Consider the following 6,136-nt stretch of genomic DNA (forward strand, 5'->3'; position numbering starts at 1 on the left):
ATCCTCTGGCAGAGCAGTGACCAGGGAATCGAATGTCCTAAATAAAATGATCTTACAGGCAGGCTTGAGTGATGTCTTCACACAGGGTGGTAGGAAGCCAAAATTCACATATTGTTGTGCGGACAGGAACAGTAGGATCGATTTGGCTTTTGTCAACGCTACAGAGATGGTTACTGGGATAAGTGAAAAAGTGGTCCCTTATTCAGACCATATGGCGCTGTGTTTCTGCTTAGGAGCCACTAAACGGCCAGATATTGGTAGGGGGCTATGTAAACTTAACTCTAGTCTCTTGGATGATAGTCATGTGCAGAGTTGTGTTGTCTCCCTTTTGCAAAGTCAATTGGAGGGAGTAGATTTTTACGATGGTGCTGCTGACTGGTGGGAGGATGTCAAGAAGGACATTGCATCGCTCTTAAAGAGACTGTCCATTAATAGAGGCAGGAGTAAGTACAGCCAGTATCTGAAGCTGCGTAGAGAACTAGAGTCACTTTGTTCAGAGGATAAGGATGACAGAGCAAAGATTGATCGGCTGAAATCTGAGATCAAGCAGTATCAGTATAGTAGATACACATCCCTGCTTCTGGAGAGGGATTATGGGCGTTTAGGGAAGCCTGATCCGTTTGAAAGTTGCCAAGACCAAGTAAAAAACAGAGTGGTCACAGGTTTGGTGGATTCCCAGGGTGTTCTTCAGGAATCTCGGGAGGGCATTCTGGGTGTGGTGAAAACCTACTATTCTGTCTTGTTTCAGAAAAAGATATTGGATAAAGGGAAAATGACTCAATTCTTGAGGGCAACTCCAAGCCCTGATACTGCTAATGTGGATTTTTCACCCTTGACAGCAGAATTGATAGTGGAGGAAGTTATTGAGGCCATCAACAACTTGCATCAAAAGAAGGCACCAGGTCCGGACGGTATAACAGCCGAATTTTATAAGAAATTTAAAAACCTTTTAGCACCAATTCTGGTGAATGTGTACAAAAGCTGCCTAGAAAACCACCTGATGCCTTCCTCCATGAGGGTATGTTCACACGATGAGAGGCATTTACGTGTGAAAAGACAGACTGTTAACAGCTGCCTTGTTTCACACGTAAATGCTCCTCGCATTTTGCGAGACGTCTGAGACGCTCGTAAATCTTGAGCTGTGCTTCATTGAGTTCAATGAAGAACAGCTCAAATTACGTGGCAAAGAAGTGCCCTGCACTTCTTTGCCGAGGCAGTCCATTTACGCGTCGTCGTTTGACAGCTGTCAAACGACGACTCGTAAATTACAGGTTGTCTGCACAGTACGTCGGCAAACACATTCAAATGAATGGGCAGATGTTTGCCGACGTATTGCAGCCCTATTTTCAGGCGTAAAACGAGGCATAATACGCCTCGTTTATGCCTGAAAATAGGTTGTGTGAACCCAGCCTGAGAGTGTCTTCGTTGATTTTGCTGTCTAAGGGTAAAGACCCTGGTGACATCAAGAACTGGTGGCCAATTGCCCTCTTGAATGTTGACAGAAAGATTTTGGCAAAAATTCTGTTTTCTAGATTGGTCTGTCTGTCTCCAGCACTGTTGGCAGGCTCCCAGTTCGTCACAGTAATAGGGCGGAACATCTCTGGGGCCGTTATCTCCATCTGGGAAATGTTTGAGAGATGTAAAGCTCTTGGGTGTGGGAGATATGTTGTTGCTCTAGACCAGGCTAAAGCCTTCGACAGAGTAGATCATGATTATCTATGGGCCACTTTGTTAAAGTACGGTGTTCCGGGACAATTTATTGATTGGCTGAAAACTTTGTACTGTGAGGCAGAGAGCTTTCCTTTGATCAATGGCTGGCAGCGCAACCCTTTTGGGGTTGAGGCGGGGGTGAGACAGGGTTGCCCGTTGAGTCCACTTCTGTATGTTTTTGCCATAGACCCATTTCTGCGGTTACTGCAGCGGTGTGATTTTCGAGGCGTACCCATCCCGCTTTGCTCACCCCTGAGTGTTGTCGCCTACGCGGATGATGTGACGGTAGTGATATCTGAGCCTAGTGAGGTGCAGATGTTGTCTGCAGCCATCAGAAGCTACTCTGAGGCATCTGGGTCTCTGGTCAACCTTGAGAAGAGTGTAGCTTTCTGGGTATTGCACAGTGATCCAGAGTTTGATCTGCCACAATTTGCGAAAGCCTCCACCGATATTAAGATTCTGGGAATTAAATTTGGGTGGGATGATAATGCCAAACTAAATTGGGAGCAGAAATTGGAAGCCGGAAATGCAAAGGTTCAGCGATGGAGAAACTGGAGGCTGACCTATAGTGAGAGGGTTAAAATGTTGAAGAATTAACTGGTCCCCGTCTTCTTGTATGTTTCTGTCATTTTTACTTTGCCAGAATCTTTCTCCGCTAGGCTCTTTAGCCTGTTCCAACTTTTTTGGGGGAACAGATTGAACCCAGTAAAAAGAGGGATTACTTTCCTACAGAGGAGAGAGGGTGGGTTGGGTATGTTGAATCCAAGGGTTTTCTTTGACTCCTTGTTCCTTAAAACAAATTTTGGCAACCTGGATGTAAATAACAGTGCCCTGTGGGTAAACAGTATCAGGGAATGGATATTGCCTTTTGCAGAGTCTTGGATACGGGGCGGCAGTCTCAAAAGGGGGCGATTGACACGAGACTTCCTTCCCCAGTATTTGGATTATGGTTTTAGATGTCTGAGGAGATGGGGAATAGACAAGTCCTATATTGAGAGTAAGACCAGGAGAGATCTATATTTCACCGTATGTAGGACTTTCTTTTGTTTACAGCCGGCACTTAAAGATTGCACAACTGCAACCTTACAGGAAAGTCTGAGGTTTCTCAATGGAGCGAGACTCCCGGGTAAACTTTTTGACATTGCATGGCTGTCACTGCATGGGAAACTTTATGTTAAAGGGAATCTAAAATATTTGAGTGTGTCAGATCGGAAGTGTCCCTTGGGTTGTCAACAGGAGGAGACAATGGAGCATTTTATAACCGAGTGCTGGGGAGGACAAAATATATGGCAAGAAATATCCTGCAAGTTAAAAATCCCAAGACTACAGTCTCTAAAATACCCAGAAATTATTTAATGTAATCTAATGTAAATAACATTGACCAGGGGACCTTGTATCTGATAATTAATGTAGTCAAATATTGCCAGTGGCATACAAGAACCAGAATGTCCATTTATAACGAGCCATTTCACCATATGTCAGCCGTGAACCTGATCATGTCAGAACTAAGGTGGATCAAATCCCTAGAAATTAGGAAAAATGAGAAAAACACAGCATTATGGAGGAATGTATATATGGAATAATGCTAGTTCTCTGTATAATGCAAACTTGTTGTTGGTTTTTCTCCCTCCTTCCTTTTTAACAGCAATGGACTCTTGTTAAGTTAAAGTTATTTTCTAGTTTATTTTTCATCGTCATGTATGAGTTATGTTAAATGATCATTTGCTTTGGAATTTTGATGGAATGTTATATTTGTTTGTTTTTTACAAATAAAAATCGCCTCCTATATACAAGAATATAACTACTATAATACTACAGAGGTAACAAGGAGGTTGAATCCAGCGCTTGGGTGGAGATAAAATGGAACAGTTTCCAAGTTTAATGATTTTTCGTTAAAAGTCCAACAAGGTATGGTCCTGGTGTGTAGACAATGGGGGAATATGATCCTTTAGAAACCTACGCATTTCGGACGATTGCGACGTCCTTAGACTTGGCTACAGCCAAGTCTAAGGACGTCGCAATCGTCCGAAACGCGTAGGCTCTAAAGGATCATATTCCCCCATTGTCTACACACCAGGACCATACCTTGTTGGACTTTTAATGAAAAATCATTAAACTTGGAAACTGTTCCATTTTATCTCCACCCAAGCGCTGGATTCAACCTCCTTGTTACCTCTGTTCCCGTATCGTGTGCCGACACGAAGGATCCGGGCGCTGACAGCGACACTTACTATTGTGTCAGGTGAGCTGGAGGATTCCTCCCCTTGTTTCCTTATTACTATAATACTACATCCGGATACCACACACCAGACGTGGCGGAGTTCTGCATACACTGTCCGCATCAATACCGCACAGAATCTGCGTTGCAGATTCTGTTGCGGATCTGCCCAAAATGTGCAGTAAATTGACGCGGACTAGCTGCTGCGTATTGAGGTGAAGTATTTCCCTTCTCTCTATCAGTGCAGGATAGAGAGAAGGGACAGCCCTTTCCCTAGTAAAAGTAAAAGGAAATTCATACTTACCGGCCGTTGTCTTGGTGACGCGTCCCTCTTTCGCCATCCAGCCCGACCTCCCTGGATGACGCTGCAGTCCATGTGACCGCTGCAGCCTGTGATTTGCTGCGGCCGTCACTTGGACTAAAACGTCATCCTGGTAGGTAGTGGTTAAGAATGCACTGGACCAAGGCAGGTGCACGAATAGGGTCCCAACCCAATCGTATTTGAAGAAGTATTCGGCACACAAAATGTAGTTTTTAAATTCTACATTTTGTGTGCCGAATACTTCTTCAAATCTGAAACGTCATCCTGGGAAGCCGGACTGGAGGAAGAAGCAGGGAGTTCTGGGTAAGTAGGAACTACTATTTTTTTTTACAGGTTGATGTATATTGTGATCGGAAGTCACTGTCCAGGGTGCTGAAACAGTTACTGCCGATCGCTTAACTCTTTCAGCACCCTGGACAGTGACTATTTACTGACGTCGCCTAGCAACGCTCCCGTAATTATGGGTGCACACACATAGTCACCCGTAATTACGGGAGCCCCATTAACTTCCTCAGTCTGGCTGTAGACCTAGAAATACATAGGTCCAGCCAGAATGAAGAAATGTCATGTTAGTAAAACAAATACGCTCCGCAGCACACATAACATGTACATGACATCTGCGGACTTCAATGGAGAGTCAAAATTCTGCAATGAAGTCAATGGAGAAATTCCGCAATGAGTCCGCAACCAGTCCGCTACACGTCCGCAACAACCATTGTATGCTGCGGACACCAAATTCCGCACCGCAGCCTATGCTCCGCAGCGGAATTAACCGCATTGTGTAAACGAACCTAACTAAAAAGCTGTGGAAAGCAATGGAGAAACGTGTACGCTGCGGATTTCCGCAGCTGACTTTCCGCTGCGGATTTCCAGAGCAATTCCGCCACGTCTGGTCATGCCCTAATACTGCCCCTATATACAAGAATATATCTACTATAATACTGCCCCCTATATACAATATAACTATTATAATACTGCCCCTATATACAAGAATATAACTACTATAATAATGCCCCCTATATACAAGAATATAACCACTATAATACTGCCCCCTATATACAAGAATATAACTACTATAATACTGCCCCTATATACAAGAATATAACCACTATAATACTGCCCCCTATATACAAGAATATAACTCCTATAATACTGCCCCCTATATACAAGAATAGAACTACTATAATACTGCCCCTATATACAAGAATATAACCACTATAATACTGCCCCCTATATACAAGAATATAACCACTATAATACTGCCCCCTATATACAAGAATATAACTACTATAATACTGCCCCCTATATACAAGAATAGAACTACTATAATACTGCCCCTATATACAAGAATATAACCACTATAATACTGCCCCCTATATACAAGAATATAACTACTATAATACTGCCCCCTATATACAAGAATATATCTACTATAATACTGCCTCCTATATACAAGAATATAACTACTATAATACTGCTCCTATATATAAGAATATAACTACTATAATACTGCGCCTATATACAAGAATATAACTACTATAATACTGCCCTCTACATACAAGAATATAGCTACTATAATACTGCCCCTATATACAAGAATATAACTACTATAATACTGCTCCTATATATAAGAATATAACTACTATAATACTGCCCCTATATACAAGAATATAACTACTATAATACTGCCCCCTATATACAAGAATATAACTACTATAATACTGCCCCCTATATAAAAGAATATAACTACTATAACACTGCCCCCTATATACAAGAATATAACTAATATAATACTGCCCCTATATACAAGAATATAACTACTATAATACTGCCTCTATATACAAGAATATAACTACTATAATACTGCCCCTATATACAAGAATATA

The sequence above is a fragment of the Rhinoderma darwinii genome, chromosome 2, assembly GCF_050947455.1.
Source record: "Rhinoderma darwinii isolate aRhiDar2 chromosome 2, aRhiDar2.hap1, whole genome shotgun sequence".
Classification (NCBI taxonomy): domain Eukaryota; kingdom Metazoa; phylum Chordata; class Amphibia; order Anura; family Rhinodermatidae; genus Rhinoderma; species Rhinoderma darwinii.